The following is a 17706-nucleotide window of genomic DNA, read 5'->3' as shown; positions in this document are numbered from 1 at the left end:
ACTCTGAACTCAGACAAATGCGAATTCCACAAATCCGACCTGAAATTCTACGGACACATCTTTTCTAAGGATGGCATGACTCCAGACCCCGAAAAGGTATCGGCCTTAGCAGACACACCAACGCCTCAAGACGTGGGCGACCTTCGCTCGTTTCTTGGCATGGCCAGCTACTGTGCCCGATACATTCATGACTTTGCCACGCTCAGTCACCCACTGCGAGAACTCACTCGCCAAGGACAACCCTTTGAATGGACGGACGCATGTCATCACTCGTTCAAGAAAATCAAGAAGGCTGTCAGCTCTGCGATCAATCTGGCCTACTTTGATGTGAAGAAGCGGACTGAACTCACCGTAGATGCCAGCCCAGTCGGGCTTGGTGCCATTCTTCCCAATACACTGAGGACTCTGACCAGCGTCACATCATCGCATACGCCAGTCGTAGCCTCACTGACACCGAGACCCGCTACTCTCAACCGGAGAAAGAAAGCCTGGCCGTGGTCTGGGCATGTGAACACTTTCACCTCTTTGTCTATGGCAAACATTTTACCATCGTCACTGATCACCAGGCTCTCATCACCATATTCGGCAACCCCAAGGCCAAGATGCCCCCACGCATTGAGAGGTGGGGCCTCCGTCTGCAGGACTACATTTACACCATTGTCCACAGGCCCGGGAAGTCAGACAATCCTGCCGACTATATGTCACGTCATCCCAAGGCATCTGTTACTGCTCCACCATCGATCGCTGAAGACTACTTGCACTTTGTCATCGACGCAGCGTGTCCTCCCACGGTCCCGCTTGCCGCCATCCAAGAAGCATCCGCCCAAGACCCTATTATTCAGGCTGTGTCTGCACGCATCCGCGACTGCTCTTGGCGCCACGTGCCAGATGACCAAAGTTCACTCTCTCGGGAGCTCCTCGCCTTCCGACATGTCCAAGATGAACTTTCCATCAGCAGTGACGGTCTCATTCTGAGAGGGGGGAGGATCGTCATTCCCCAGAAATTGAGACAAGGAGTCATCAACCTTGCCCATGAAGGCCACCGAGGGACAAGTGCTACCAAGAAAGCGCTAAGGGAACGCGTCTGGTTTCCAACATTAGACCAGATGGTGGAAGACACCCTCAAGGACTGCACATCATGCCAACTAGTAAGCCGAGATGAACCTCCAGCTCCGCTACAGATGTCAGAACTACCCGAAGGAGTGTGGCAACAAGTGGCCATAGACTTCTTTGGACCCTTGAAATCAAGTCAATACATCCTTGTCATCATGGATGAATATTCCAGATTTCCATTTGCTCACCTCATACCCTCTACCAGAGCTTCCGCAGTAATACCAATACTTGATGAAACATTCGCAGCATGGGGCATCCCTCTGCGCGTCAAGTCAGACAATGGGCCCCCATTCAACGGCCATGAATTTGCTAATTTTGCAACCCATCTTGACTTCAAACATCAAAAGGGTCACACCACTATGGCCACAAGCCAATGGCATGGTGGAAAGATTTATGGGAACACTAAAGAAAGCAGTCCAACAAGCAGAACTGGCTCACAAAGACATCCAACAAGCACTGAATGAAGTACTGAGGGCATACCGCACCACGCCCCACAACACCACAGATCAATGTCCAGCTACTCTCATGCTAGGGAGAGCTCCACGCACCCGACTGCCCACCATGGTCAGTGCGAGCCAGTCTCGACCTCCAAACGTCGACCATGAAACACTAGTCAACATTGATCAAGAAAAGAAACTGAAAATGAAGACATATGCTGATCAGCACAGGCATGCTAAGCACACCGATATCAGAGAAGGAGACTGGGTGGTAGTTCGACGAGATCGAGGAACAAAAGCAGACAGTCGCTACCTTGCCCATCCACTAAAGGTCAGCCGCCGGAAAGGAACTATGATTACGGCTCAAGGCAATCATAAAAAGATCACACGAAATGTATCACACTTCAAGAAGTGCAATCCACCTGGAACAAACAACCATCACCCTTGGGAATCATCCACTGACTCTGAAAGCAGAAGCAGAAGCAGTGATCGCGGCTCATCCAGCCCAGCAAGTCAGGATCATCCTGCACATCACCGACACATTCCAGAGAGATCTGAGAGACCCCGACGACAAACTCGACGGCCGGAACGTCTCATCGAGATAATCTAAGATACAGTAAGACTTTGTACAAAAGGGGGAGATGTCGTAACGTAGCTGCCTGACCCTGTGTGTGACAGGACAGGCAGCACAGGAAGGGCGTGGGGAAGGAAGGAAGTGGGTGGAGAGAAGTTTAGTTTTGGGGTAGAGTACGAGAAATAAAGACGTGCTCTAACGGAACTCCGGCTCCCGTGTCTTTATTGAAGGGAGAAGCGACAGTGGACAACTCTTCATGAAGAGCCCAGAACCTCTGCACATGCAAGCCCCCTCAGGAGGTCATGCATTGTGTAATAGGCTACACTTATTAGCAGTGCATAAGCTAATGGAAATTTGCTCAGATGTTGTTTACTAAATACCCTTCAGTTTCAGAAGTGCATAGTAAAGTGCTACACTTATTGAATGATGTCATCCCTGATGTCATTGATGAAGTCATTTCAGATTTCATCAGTGATATCAATGATAAGCAGTACATGGCAAGTGCACAGGTTAGTTACTTCCCTTGTCTATAACTGGTGATTTTTTTCAATTTCTTTTTAGTTTAAAATGTTATTTTTTAACTAACTATAAAGTCACTTTAACCTTTGTTTTTTACATTATTTTCAAAGTAGATTTTAATTTAAAGTAAGCTATTATCAGGTCTAACTTTAGCTTCACTGTGTCCTTTAGTTTTTACAGTAACTTTCTAGGTTTTTTTAACGTGAAGTAGGATTTTATTAGCGTACCTAACTTTCCCACCCCCTGCAATGCATGCCCTTTGGCCATCAGCAGCAAGTACTGGGCAGTGGGCCTGCCTGTAGCCTGCTCCTTGGCCCAGCCCCCGAGGGTTCCCAACACGCTGCAGGTGCCCAAACCCCATGGATGACCAGCCTCTGCTGCGCATGGCCTTTAGCCACATGCATCATGGACTGTGGCCAGGACCTGTGACCAACCCCCTCAACTGTGGCCAAACCCTCCCACTGCTGGCCAACCCCCCACAGACGTGCAACTCTATACTGATACCCACCCAACTTTATATAATTATTTTTGTAATCTAGCTGAAATCTTGCAGTAATTTGAACAGTACTCCTGCATATTATCGCGGTGGTGCACTGAGAACCATGGGAGAACCGCGAGTCAGCCGCAACACATTTCTCTACGTTATTTTCTAATTCATCTCAACATTGTTTTTGGGATAGAGAAAGCAGGAAAACAGCACACCAAAAGACAATGATTCTTGTAAAGGCTCAGCATCGCAAAAAAAACCATCAGCATAATCACCTCATGACTAAAAAATGTAACAGAAATAAGGTGTAGTACTTCAATACCAGTGGACAGAGAACCGGAATACCATGGACTTCAAATATTCTGGTGCTTATTAGCACCCCCCACCCCCCATTTAAATATTAGCTTCTCCACTATGCAGCAGCAGCCCATTGCTCAGAGTGGCATGTACAGCGGAGGTGGATCATTGCAGCAAAAGCCCTTCCTCAGATCGCTCTATTGAAAACTCCCACAGGGTCACCAGAGAGTCCACAGAAGGCTGATTAATTTTAAAATAGTTGCCTGTGCCTCTTGAGGGAGATTCATAAGGGATTTTACCTTGAGCCACCAGGCTTAGGTTACCACACCCCCCCACCCCTCAAAGCGAATCACCCAAGAATATCTTCATAGATGCATGATCTGAGAGGCCCGCGGGAGACTACTACTACCTGTAACATCTGCCGGGGAACATGAGGACCTAAGGAAATAATCAAGTCTGGAGCTACATTTGCCAGAGTTTGAGCAGTTTATAAAGCCCTTTTCTTGCAGGTGCCACTGACGGCACACATCTTCCAAACCCAAAGGGGGAACCCATCTTTACAGTGCCTGAGTCATGATGGTTGGGGCTACTCAGGTCGTGTCTAGGGATCTACTAAATATTACATTGAAGTCACCTCCAACAATCACCTTAATTTGGGAGTGCAATGCAAGGCATATTCATCATGCAGCAGGTGTAGTGTGCTGCTGTTTGTGCCGCTGCTTTAAGCTCAGTAAGTCAATATGTCCTGGTAATGATAACAAATCAAACCCCCCCCCCCCAAAAAAGAAATCACTCCACTTTCACTTCCTATCCAGAAGCATCTGTTTCCCGAACTTATTGGAACACCCCAAGCAGACAAACAGTGTTGAAACAGTCTTGGGAAGTAAAGCACACCTGTGCTCAACCTCTTTTCCTCCAGTTGATCTTGTGTAACTGCCGGAGCACCCACTGTATCATCTATCCGGCAGGGAACAGTCTCTATCATCACCTGTTTCTAATGAATCCACGGTGTGGGGAGCTCCATGCTCCGGGCCAAGTCCAGGTTCCTGCAATCCAGCGACCCTCCCGGAGCGAGAATAAGAACAATGGTCCGTGACCGAAATTCAATAGATTATAGACTAGTTATTGCCTAGAATAGTGCAATAAAGTTACTGAAAAACACATATGAAACAATTATGGTACATATACAAAATTATGCATCCAAACATTTATGTAGACCACACATTTAGACCAATGCCACAATATCTGAGTGGTGGGAAGAAGGTACAGGTCTTGGTCAGGGGAAGGCGTTGACGTTTCGACTCGACTGTGCCCTCAGGTATTTGAACCTTGGCTGCGTGTCTTCATCAGGATTGTGAAGGGCAACCTATGATGGAAATGGTCTGTTAGACATGGCAAGTGTCAGTGTGTTCAAAAAGTGGTCAAGTAGGAAAATTGCTGACCTAACCTGCCGCCAAGCCTGGCTGAACAGGTATGATAGGAGCGACGTGTCAGAAGGCTCACGGTCGCCCCAATTAGATTCTTGTGGTGTGTTCCAATCACATCACCAATCAGGAGTCGTTTTCAAGTTTTGTGACTTCCCTACCTGTAAGGTACAAGGAACAAGGATTCACGTTACCAACCCGTACCGAATGGACGGTGGGTACAAGGACGAACAAGGTAGACAGTGCACAACCCAATACAACTAGGGACGGAATGGAGCCTGCTAGCCAGTCTTCGCTTCCAAAATGCAATCCACCACCCGAGGCCCTGCAGATACAGGCACTGAAGGTTTACTCAAGGAGGGTAAGCCTAAGTGTAAACAGATCTTAAGTCCCCTGATAGCTCACGAGGAGCACAGGTCTTTACCTTTAGGTAGGGAACATACGTGATTCAATCAGGAAGATGCCGCTCCGTCCGGATGCTGGCAATGGAAGACGGCAACCAATTCCTCTGTTTAAGAATGTCCTCGAGGACGTAAACGTGATGTGCACGCCGGTATGTCAGTTCCATGACTGTGTAATCGATCACCGTAGGGTGGATACCCGGCAGACCTAGCCTGGGGAGCCTATCCTAAGTGTGACAGGGCGGGATGCACAGAGGATCCATCCTCACGGTATTGTTACTACCATAAATCATTACAATAAACAGTACAAACATCATTAAAAAACAACTTTAAAAAAACACAGAATGCACATGTATATATACAAATTATGTACAGCCTCGCAAACTTGGTGAACACCCAGATACATAATTACAATTGAGACTATGTCAAGTAATTGGAATAGGATTGCTCTCAGAGGCGCAGAGAAGCGGCCCTGCGTGCAATCTCCTCATACTCATTGAGCCTTTTTGTTATCGTATTGAAAGTGTGTATCCATTTGCATTCCCGATAATTCAGGTTATGGCTAGTGGACCCTCCCCATTGGTTAACATGGACCTTTTCAATGACCCACCATTTCAGACTCTCTGCAGTGTGTCCAAAGCGTGTAAAATGCTACAGGGAGCGAGGACACCACCAGTGACCATTCTCCTCAGACTTCCATTTAACTTCCTTCCACTGCCTGGCAGCATAGGGTCATGGCCTTTTAGCACACACACACAGGGACGTTCATTGATGCATGCCCAGGTCTGGTCAGGATGATTGAAAAACAAAGTTTTCCCTTGGAACAATACTTTCAGCCTGGCTAGGGGATAAAAGCACTTACTTTAGGTCCTTGGCTTGTAAATTTTGCTTCACTTTTAAAAGGACTTTTTTGTGTCTGAAGGAGTGTTGTGTAGTCCAGGAAAATGTGAATCTAATGCGAGTTGTGTCTCACCATGCCCAGACCTCTCACAACTCTCACAGTTCTCTGGATGAAGACTCTGTCTCAGTAATTCAGAAACCGGGCGATGATGTTGAAGTGACGGGCTCATGGTGGGGGTAGATGGGGGAGCATTTGATGTGCCTATCTGGTCCCAGGATGCTTGTTTCCAGTTCAGGGATGTCCTGGCTTGGCAGTTCGGGCTGGACTGTTCCCATGATGCACAGGGGCATGACCATGATGGATTCAACCCAGATCTGTGACTGGAGTGAGTGTGTTAAAAGTTTCAATGCCCCGTCCATCATCTCCTTGTGTTTGCTTTGTTCGCCCTAAGTTGGCAGGTTATGGCCAGACGTGGGTCTCTTGCTCACTTTGCCACTGGATTCAAGCTAGCCTGGCTTATGAAGGGTGTTACCCAGACTCCTGTCCCAGGATACTTGTTTCTGGTTCAGGGATGCCCTGGCTTGGCAGTTCGGGCTGGACTGTTCCCATGAGGCGCAGGGTCATCAAGACTGATTTGCATATAGTTGGGTCTGAACTGAGGTGGTGAAGTGAGCTAAAGAAGGATGATGGATTCAACTGAGATCTGTGACTGGGGTTGAGTGTCTGAAAAGTTTCAACACTCTGTTCATCATCTCCTTGTGTTTGCTTTGTTCGCCCTAAGTTGGCAGGGTATGCCCAGATGTGGGTCCCTTGCTCACTTTGCCACTGGATTCAAGTTAGCCTGGCTAATGAAGGGTTTTAACCAGAAACTGGTCCCAGGATGCTTGTTTCCTTTTCAGGGATGACCTGGTATGGCAGTTCGGGCTCGACTGTCCCATGAGGCACAGGGTAAATACTGATTTGCCTATAGTTGGGTCTGAACTGAGGTGGTGAAGTGAGCTAAAGTATGATGATGGATTCAACCCAGAACTGTGACTGGGGGTGAGTGTCTGAAAAGTTTCAACGCTCTGTCCATCATCTCCTTGTGTTTGCTTTGTTCGCCCTAAGTTGGCAGGGTATGCCCAGACATGGGTCCCTTGTTCACTTTGCCACTGGATTCAAGCTCACCTGGCTGATGAAGGGTGTTACCAAGACACCGGTCCCAGAATGCGTGTTTCTGGTTCAAGGATGACCTGGCTTGGCAGTTCGGTCTGGACTGTTCCCATGAGGCACAGGGTCAAGACAGATTTGCATATAGTTGGGTCTGAACTGAGGTGGAGAAGTGAGCTAAAGAATGATGATGGATTCAACCCAGAACTGTGACTGGGGTGTGAGTGTCTGAACAGTTTCAACGCTCAGTCCATCATCTCCTTGTGTTTGCTTTTCATCTGATCAAAAAGCAGTTGGAGATCTGATTGTTTGAGAGAAGGTCACTAAGCCAGGATTCCAAAACTCTTTCCAGGCGCGAACCTTAAACCTCCTCACAGAAAGCAAAGGGTGGGAATAGCCCTTCACGTCCTTGATCATAGCCACCATTATTCCCCCAGCAATTTGTAGTCATTGATCTGTCCTCTGAAGCATGGTCACTGTATCTTCAAAGGAGGATATGCCATATTCAGCCTCAGTGAAGAAGCAGTCATATTGTGGAGGGCTTTCTTGAGAAGTGTCACATAGGTCCCACCTCTCTGATTTGTATCTTAAGGGCCTGCCTAGAAGCGTGGATTGCTTGCAAGATAACTTCATTACTGGCCCTTCCACTTGTTAGCCAGACTAAATTAACTATAACTTACACCTTCCACATGGACTTCTTATACCCTATCATATTACATCACTAAAAGCATGTTAAAACATAGTATTCATAACAACACTTATAAAATCACAAAGGACGTCCCTTATGAGAAGAGTGGTTGGTAGAGGGCCAAGTTATACTTAATTTAGTTTGGCTAGCGAGCTGACAACACTCTGAACGGAGGTGCGCTTGTTATAGTAAGTTTTGGGCGGGGCATAAACTATAACTTTTGAATTTCAAGGTTGTGCAGTTTAATTTGGTTTTGTATAGAAATAATAAATGAAGTTTTCCTAGCTATAACTAATCTTAATGATTTATTGTTTTCATTCAATTTGTATGCATTTTTTTAATGTGTGTCTAACCATTTAATGGTGTTTATTATGGTATTAATTACTTTGGTACTTTGATACTTTCATGATAGATAAAAGTTCAGAATGAAAGTCAGCATCATCTGCATAATCGTTTTGCTTTCAATACCAGTTTCTCAATAGAATGAATGAATTAATGAGTTATTTGTGAGATTACTTAAAATCATTACAAAAGGCGTTAAAAGATTATAAAACAGTCAAATTTCACCGAGAGGGTGAAAATGAAGAAGAACATTTTTATTGTTTTTAGTTAATTAAAACCTTTACAATATTGTAACATAAAACACATGATTTAAAAAGAGTACAAAGTCTCAGATGGTTAAAAGGAAAGCTTTCTAAGTATCCATATAATTGGAATGATTGTGAGAAGTGAGAAGAGGTTCGGTAGATCAGTTCGTTACACTTCACGTATCCGGCTTCAGACCTTTAGTGTCGTATTTCTCAGTAATTTGTATTAGCTGCAGTGACTTTTGACAGAATCTTGCGGCTCTACAGGCTGTCTGCAATTGTTGACTGTTCAGTGCTAGCATGACAGCCGAGCGGCATGATCTAATTTAAAAAAAAACGAATGCGTGAAGGAGAAAGTAACGTCTCAGATTTTTCAGAGAGGGGCAGAGGCACAATATGTGCAACAATGATTCTTCCTTTTGGCCAGATAGTCTGCAGTCAGTGGTCAGCCATGATTGCTTCCATACTGGTGTATGTTCTTTTAAGATGGAAGTGCCCAGCCGTAGATTTAGAAGAGTCTTTTGGGCGGCAGTGGATATATGGTTGACTAAGTAAGGTCGAGGCTTCATTTTCCCATACGTGGCCAACACCGTCCACCCATGTTTTTTGTTCGCTGTTGCTACTTTATCTAATAGCCATGAACTTTGCTTTGCGGCTCCGTTGGTCACTTTTTTAAAAGCTGCGAAGGTTTGGTTTGTATTCCATGCCTTTTCCAGATTGAGTTCTGACAGGGCATTCACGCATACTGTGCTCCAGTTATTTTTTGATTTTCTCTGGTGATTCATCTCCATCCAACACAGACCCATGAGCGTATCTTCTTGAGCTGCTCTTAGTTTCCAACATGTTTTTAAAATAGCCGCTTGTCTGACTTGGTGCTGATTTGTTAGACCAAATTCCAGGCGGATCTGTGATTGGGATACGAACCTCGGGATATGGAAAATATGTTTGAACAGCTCTGGCTGTTGCATGTTCAAGAAGTTTGCATCCTTACACCTGTACAATTCCGACCCGTAAGTTAGAGATGGAAGAAACTTGGCAGCTATTACCTTCAGCAGGTGCGAGTTAGAGGGGCAATTCAATTTTGTTTTCAATAGGTTTAGTGCAAAACATAATTTGTTTGCCTGAGCCTTTCTGTGCAATTGGTGGTCTTTCAGGGTCCATCTGGAGTCGACCACTATGCCCAGATATTTATACGAGGCAGACTGCTCTATGATGTTGCCTGCAATATGCCATTTGAAGGGTTTCTTCCCTGATCGCGAGGCGAAGCAGACGATCTTTGTTTTCTTGAAATTGATTTGCAGGCCCTGTGCGCTGATGTAATCGTGGAGCTTTGGGATGGAGTGTTGGAGGCCCATTCGGGTCTGGTTGCACAGTACGATGTCGTCTGCGTATTGTATGCTCCTAATTTTATGCTGGGCTAGCTTTGGTGGGTCGCTTTCTGTCTCCGCGATGTTCTTATCAAGGTCTGCAGTAAAGATGTTAAACAGCGTTAGTGCCAATACGCAACCCTGCTTGAGGCCAACATGGGTGGGTATTTTCTGGTTATTCTTTCTCCGTTCCCTAGTTTTAATCTTACCCAGGTGGATGAATATAGGTTGAAAATTGCCCGCAACAGCTTTGGTGGTATTTCCCAGGTGGCCATTTTTTGCCATAGGGCCTCCCTCGGGACTGTGTCGAATGCTGCTTTTAAGTCGACAAAACACGTGTAAAGCTTGGTAGTTTTCTCCCTTGCTTTGTCGACCAAGAGGTTTAACGCCAGCAGGTTACATAGGGTGTTGGTTCCTGGCCTAAAACCTGTCTGCGTGATCGGGAGGATTTTTTTCGTACATACCCAGTCTTCTAAGGCCGTCAACAGATTTGAGGCGTAGATTTTGGCCTCAACATCTATGAGAGCTATGAGGCGATAATTAGCTGGATCAGATCTTGAGCCTGCCTTAAAGATTGGATGGAGGATGCTGCCTCTCCATGAATGGGGAATACTTTCAGACTGAAAAGCAATGTTGTATAGAGGGGTGAGATGTTCCGCCCAAAACTGACGATCTTGTTTAAACAAGGCGTTCGGTAAGCCGTTCGGTCCAGGTGAGCCTTTAGATCTTAGGTTTTGTAGTACTTTTTCTACCTGAGACGGCGTTATCCAGTTTACATCGAACTGAGGATCCGCATCTTGGTTGTTTTTTGGGTGTGGAGACTGGGGGGTTGGACTCCATGCAAGCGTGTTATTGCGTTGTGTGTATTCTAAGTACTGTATCCAATCGCCCTCAAGTAAATGTGGGATACTTGTAAAGCGCACTGTTACTCTACCCGAGTGTCCTGGCGCTGTAGACCGCTGGGGAACCCGTCCTGGTTTTCCCTGTGAGATGGTCCCTTTCTGGGCATCTCCAGGGTGAAACCAGGCATCCCTGACGTCTGTAGGGGGCCGTTGTAGAGATGAGGCAAGCTTAATGCCCAGAGTTACCGAGTGTGTTCCCTGGTTAGAGTAGGCACTGAGGCGAGAATTAACGAGTCCGTTGACCCTGGTCCAAGACCCTGCCGCGCCGGGAATTGAACCCTGGTCCCGGGCCGTTCTCTGCTTACAGGTCTGCCTCCTCTAACCAGTGAGCCACACCTCTCTACTAAAGTATGTTGGCGTTGGAGTCCTGAGCAGCTCCATTGGCGACTTTGTTTATTTCTGCCCAAAATTTAGCATTATTGTTGGATTTGCTGAATGCTAATAGTGATTGCCAGATGCCAGTTTGGTGTTTTGATTTTTCTAGCCATACTTCCTTTTTGTAATTTTGCCTTAGTTTGTATATTTGATTGGTTATGTCTTCACACGTTATCTTAGCTGTCGCTTGTATTTTTCTGATTTCTTGGTTTAGAGTCCTTTTGTTGCATGCTATTCGTCCCAAGGACACTTGAGGGGCTTTGCCCAAGATCGATTGATGACTGCGGGGTTTGTTGCCAAATCTTTCTATTAGTGTTGTGATCAGGCTTTCCCAGTTGTCCATGGGTGATGGTGGATCGTCTCCGGTCGCATCAGATTGGATGTTGTAAATGTGCGTCATTATCTCTTTGGTGTTGTTGCCGTTCCACACAAGTCTCTTGAGATTGTAGAGGCTTGGGGGTTCGGTCAAGACTTCGTATGCTGCGGCCCTTTTATGTTGGAGGCTGAATTCAAATCCTTGTACACTATGGTCGCTCTCCGTTCTGTGGATGATTTTGTAATTTACGATGGATTGCAAGACCGATAATTCCACAATAGTATAGTCCAGAACTGAGTGAGCTTGTTTTGCAATTCTGGTAGAAGCTGCTGGTTGGTCTTGTGGGAAACGGCCATTCAAAGCGATCATTCCTACCTCTGCGAACATCAAGGCGCACTGTTGGCCGATTTTATCCTTTTTTCGATGATTGGTGACAAGGCTTGGGATTGATCCGCCTTTCCATTTGTTTTGAGACGTAGTTAAAATATGGTCCTTTTGTAACAAGAACATGTTCAAATCTCCTGACACAACTATCCCGGCCTGCGGGAAGATAGATTGCATGGATTTGATGAGGGCTTTTAGGGTCATGATTTTCACCCCTTTGTTCTTGGAGTCTGGGTGTATATAGATGTTGAAGATTATCATTGGTGAGAGGTCTTGAGCCCTCTATATGCCTTTGCCGGGGTCTTGCATCAGATCGATTTTGATACACTGTATCCATTGTTGGCCTGTGTCAATATTAACAAATGACCAAGCGATGCTGGTAGACAGGTAGATTGATAGACCTCCGGCGGCCCTACCCGATAGGCCACTTTTGGTCGCTAATTGTTGGATTTCATTGAAGCCATCAATTTGCTGCAAAGCCATTAGCCAGGTTTCTTGTAATAATAGGATGTCGAAGGTTTTTAGAAATGATATTAGTTCAGCTTCATTTGTTTTGCCCCCCAAGCCATTAACGTTCCAAGAACAGGCTTTTAAAGTCGGTTTTCATGCCTCTTTCCTCCCTGCCGCCGATGGATTTTGTGTTGGGGGTAGAATTTTCCGACATTCATTAGGTCCCCCTGTCTGGCCGTAATGGATGATTCGTAGGTTGTCCCATTCCTCCTTATTGGTGGCCATACCGCCAACGGCCCACCGGAGAATTCCGCCTTCTTGTTTGGATCTTTTTTCCACAGGGGCAGCTAGTGGGCCAGGGTATCTTTCCGGCGGCACTGATTTTAATTCAATTCCCCAGTTGGCGAACTCTTCTCTGTATCGCCACACTTCGTTGGCAATTTTGGGGTCCTGCCATGTTACCACTGTCATTTCTTTCCCTTAGGTGTTGGGGATTGTTTTAAATTCAATCCTGTGTATGTGAGTTGTATCCACATGTTTCAGCGTCTTGAACGAGGTGGTGAGTTTTAGGATTGCACTCCGATTTAAGATGTCGTGGTTCCCCCTTGAACTGTAATGCGGTATTAGTTCGTGCTTTGATAGGCCCACCGAATGGGTAGTTTCCAACCTCCCATACCGGTTTGAGGAGCGGAATTGGTTGTTTCGCGTGGCTGATCTGTCTGGGCTGCTCTGATTTAGGCCGAACGGCTGCTTTACCCTCTCGATGTCCCAGACCACCTGCTGTGCTGTTGGGTCCGTTGGGGCTAGAGTATGGGGTCTTGGTTGGTAATGCTCTGTTGCAAGTTGGTTCTCTTTGGGACCCAACACCATTTGAGAAATAGTGTGAGATAGTTTTCTGTTCTGTGTGATGTTTTGGCGCGAGAGGGCCAACCGCCGGTTGTATTGTTAGTTGAGGTTGTTTTGCAGTTGGAATGCATAAATTCTCAATGGCTACTATTGTTGTTACATCCGGGGGCTTGGTCACTGAAGTGCGTGAAAGGCCACGGTCCATTTGTTCTTCCCGGTCCGCCTTGGGTGACTCTTCGTGGTTAGCGAATGGAGTACTTTGGTTCTTGTCAGCGAGTGTTGATGAAGCTTCGGGGGGCTTAGTCGCTTGCGAACATTTCGAACCCCGATCTGCTTGCTCTTCCTGGTCCTCCCGATCTATGTGGTGTGGACTTTGCAATGTCTTACCTATGATAGTGCTGGGTATTGGTAACCTTCTAGCATCTTTTTTTCCTTGATGCTTATTTTGTCTTGATTTCCTCAATCTTTTATGCTCGCGCTTTGTCAATGGATTGGTTTGGGATGTTTGCCTATTATATGTTATTTCCGGTTCTTCTCTCCTCAGGTTTTCAGACTCTACCGTACTTCTGTGGGGATGGGTGCCTTTTATTTGGAGTAGACCGGAAACATCTTTGCCTATGCCGGGTTGGTTCGGAGTACCTTTTTGATGCTCACTTGATGCTTCGATGGTTGATTCCTCGGTGGCCGTGGGGCGAAGTGGAGAGCTGCCTTCTGTTTTGTCCACCCTTATATCCTCGTTATCTGGTGGAGCGCTAGAGATTGAGATTAGCGTGCTTTCTGGGGAGGTTCTGGACCCAAAGGATTCGAAGGTGTAATGAGCATTATTTGGTTTATTTTGAACCTCTACCAGAATATCAGTTAGAATTGCTGGTAAAGCTTTAAGGTGGTTCATTGTTTCATTGCACTGACATTCATGATACATTGTGTGCGGATATTTCTGTACCCGTTCGATGAGGGAGTTCAGCTCATGGATCTTTTTGTCTATGCCCGCAACGTGGTTGGATAAGATTTGCAAGATATCTATCTGCACATCCAACTTTTCGGAATGTTGTAGTAGGGCTGTTGAGATGGTTTCCATCATGTTGATGAACGGCGGCCACAATGGTGCATACGCTGGTAGGCAGTTATTTACTAAATGATTTTGGTCTTTGGGGCTGCTCCGGGATTTATCCCTCGGTTTGAGCCTTGCTGAGCCCAGGGCTTGGATTTCTCGAAGGTCTGATGGGTCTCGTTGCTCTCCACGCGTCCCCGATTCCGGGGTTGGTATTTGTTTTGCAATTTTGATCCTTAACTCGGAGCCCTTAGGGGGAGTTATGGTGCTTGTTGTAGAAAGGTTGTAGTGGAGTGGGAATAGCCCTGACATGTGGTTTGTTGTTGTCCTACTGGTCGTCTGGCCGGCATTTGCGGAACGAGCGTTGGTCGCGTTGTGTGGCTCCTGCGGATTTACACAAACGCCAGGGGTAGTTGTGTTATTTTGGATTACTTGAGCCTCTGTACCTGGCGAACCGTCTTTAGACTGTTTTCGATCATTTAAAATCGTCCTGTCAAATTGGGATTGGACCTTGATGACGGTATCGATAATGACCTTGTCAGGCGTGTCAGGCAAACCATCTTTTGACAGTACTTGCTCGTCCCAATTCATCATGACAGGAGGGGACTGGTCCATGGTGGCGGTATCAGCGATATCCGATGTATCTGATGGGCCCTTATTGTCCTTTCTCAGAGCGAAGCGCAAATCAGCCCCGTGGTCGTCTTGGTCCCTTGGGCTAAAGTAAGAGCCTAGACTGAGGGAACGCCGCGTCTCTATGCCGGTAGTCGCCGTTAATGTATCTTTCGATCCCTCGGTATGTTCGTTGCTTGGCGCAACGTTAGGATAGAGGTCGCCATCTTCCTCCCTTGTGTTTATTTGGACTTTTACCTTCAATTGATTCGTCCTTTTGATCGGTTTCTTTCCTGAATAATCCCAGAGGTGATATACATTTTCATGGGGGTTGTTTCTCGGGGTATTATTTTGAGGCTGCAAGGCTTTTGTTATTCAGGTCGCCGATTGGGATCTTCTTTTGATGTTAGTTGCGGTCGTTAAATTTTGGTACGTGTAGTGCTGACGGCACTAACGGGGTGGTTGAGATTAGAAAATCTGTGATCTTGGCATTCCTGATGGCTGAGATCTTCATTGGTGTTGTATCAGTAAAGACGCTGGCCGTAATATGTTTTACCTCTTTCACCTCTAACTTGTCTGCTGTTAGGTCCTCGTCGGATGAGAGGGTTAGTTCTTCGCTCCTTTTCCGACGTAGGGGTTGTTTGTTTTTGTTAATTTTCGCTATAGGTTCTGTTCTGATTTTCCCTGATCTCATGATAGGATGCTACGTGACCGTGACCGTGACGAAGACAGTGGAGTCTCAGTATGGGACACTAATGGAAATGCAATCCTTTGTCGTGTAGAGACCAGGTAGTGCGGGTCGCGTTGATGGTAAAGGACTAGGGCAGTAGACAATTTACTGGTTAGGAGGGCGAGCTTGTTTTGCTCTCGATGGTTCACGATGGCCACTCTGGTTCATATGGCGGGGTTGGCTTGATCGGGTCTTTGAATTATGTACTCTGCTGTTTTGCTTGCTGCTTGAGTACTTACTGCTTGCTGCTTATCGGCCCGATGGTGCCTGGCCTTGAGTGGTACACCAATGTCCGAAGTCCAGCCCAGAGAGAGTCCAAGGGGGCCCCCTCTTACTGTGCACTCGTGCTGCCGCTGCACAGAGATTCTAGCAGTTTGTAGTTGTAGTTGTAATTAAGCGTGCAGGGCTATGTGTAGGGCTATATGCTCTGTGCTCTGTACTCTATGGGCTTGTACTAAGTGATTGGTGCCCTGGTTGTGCTCCTTGCCGAGCGACCCTGACTGTACCCTCTTGCTCACTTGCTGCCTTAACTTGAGGGACAGGGGCCTGGGGTCTGGGACCGGGTCTGGGACCAGGGCATCAAGGCTGCGGGAAGGCGGGAGAAGGAGACACACCAACCTGCTTTGCTGTAGTCCCACGGTGACACTCCCAGCAACCCTGGCACTGGCTGTGCGGTTCCCAGGACGGCCTTTGGTGTCTTCTTTGGTTTGGTTTGATTCCCTCTCCTCTACGATCTGCACTCACACCCGTCCGCGGGGCTCGCTGGGGCGGCTGCAAATGGACGGCTGTGTTCTCCTCTCCTCCTCTCTCCTCTCCTCTCCTCGTGAGCTGGAGGGGGGGTCCACCGCTGGGGTGCTGCCAGGAGATGCGGGAGGCGTGGGCGTTTGAAGTTCTCCCCGCTGAAAGTGAAAATGGAGCTCCCACAGCCCCCCTTGCAGGCGTGGCCGCTGGCTATCGCGGTTGCGGGTGCGGCGACGGCAGCGACCGCGGCTTCGCGGCTCCTTTTTGTCGCTTTTGAGGCCTGTGCCTGTGCCGGTGCCGCGTGAAACCGCTGCCCCTCAGCTGTTGTGGGTCGTGGGTCGTGGGTCTGCTGCGGTGAAACGCCGCCTCGTTATTTTGGAGCCTCTGCGGCTACCGTGCCGCGCTGCTCCTGTGCTCCTCCTGTGCTCCTCCTGTGCTCTTCCTCGTTTACTGAGTGCCTCCGTACTCCGTGCTGCTCTTAAAAGTAGCTAAAATTTAAAAGTTCTTTAAAAAGCCTTGTCCAAAGTTCATACGAGGTGCGAGGTGTGTTAGTGCTTAGTAAAGTTTTTGATTTTTGTTGGAACTGAGCAGTTGGCTGCTGTCATTAGGCAGTCTTTAAGTATAGTGCCAGTGCTTCTTTAGTTATTTATTGTTTGTTTTTGTAATTTGTTACCACGTCCCTCCTTTGTGTTCTGGCTGCAGATGGTAGTTGTAGGGGCCGAAGCCCCATGATGGTTTTGGGCCTTGGATGCGGTGAGCTGATCTTGTGGAGGGAAGAGCCCCTTGTAGCCTAAGCCTTGTCTGGCTGTTGGTGCTCACAGCTTCAGTTGTTGTGCTTTTCAAGAGGAAGAGCATGTGTTAGGTAGATTTGCCAAAGCTAGCCATGTCTTTGACAATGTCCATATTATAAAGCTGGCAAATGGTTTCCTCTGTTGTACGAATGCCCAATTTTAGGAGGATAGGCCTCAGATAGATTTAGAGGGCCTGTCGCAGCACCAGGCAGCATTGGAGGATGTGCACCAGTGATTCACTTTTATAGATGCACAGCCTACACTCTATGGGACGACCAAGTGGCTTCCAACACGAATATAGCTCTTTTAGGGGAAGCAGATGCAACCTTGCTGCTAGAACCTGATTGAGGGCATGTTTCCCCACGGCCAGGATAAGATGGTGCTTTGATGCAGGAAGAGATTAAGGCAATTTCTTTTTTTTTTTTTTTAAATCTTTTATTTTGGCAAGCATGTCAGACGAAAAACATTGTAACAAAAACAGATTTTAGAGTGATTTCAGGGAAAGATCAGAAATACAGAGTAACACAATATTCTTACACATAATACCGCATCAGCCTGACAAAAAGACTAAATATAAGAAATCAAAGTAGACAAAAAGCATTCAATCTTCAAAGTTCAAAATCCCTA

The sequence above is a fragment of the Lissotriton helveticus genome, chromosome 4_1 (assembly GCF_964261635.1).
Source record: "Lissotriton helveticus chromosome 4_1, aLisHel1.1, whole genome shotgun sequence".
Classification (NCBI taxonomy): Eukaryota; Metazoa; Chordata; class Amphibia; order Caudata; family Salamandridae; genus Lissotriton; species Lissotriton helveticus.
The sequence above is the reverse complement of the archived record's forward strand: the minus strand, read 5'-3'. Positions refer to the sequence as shown.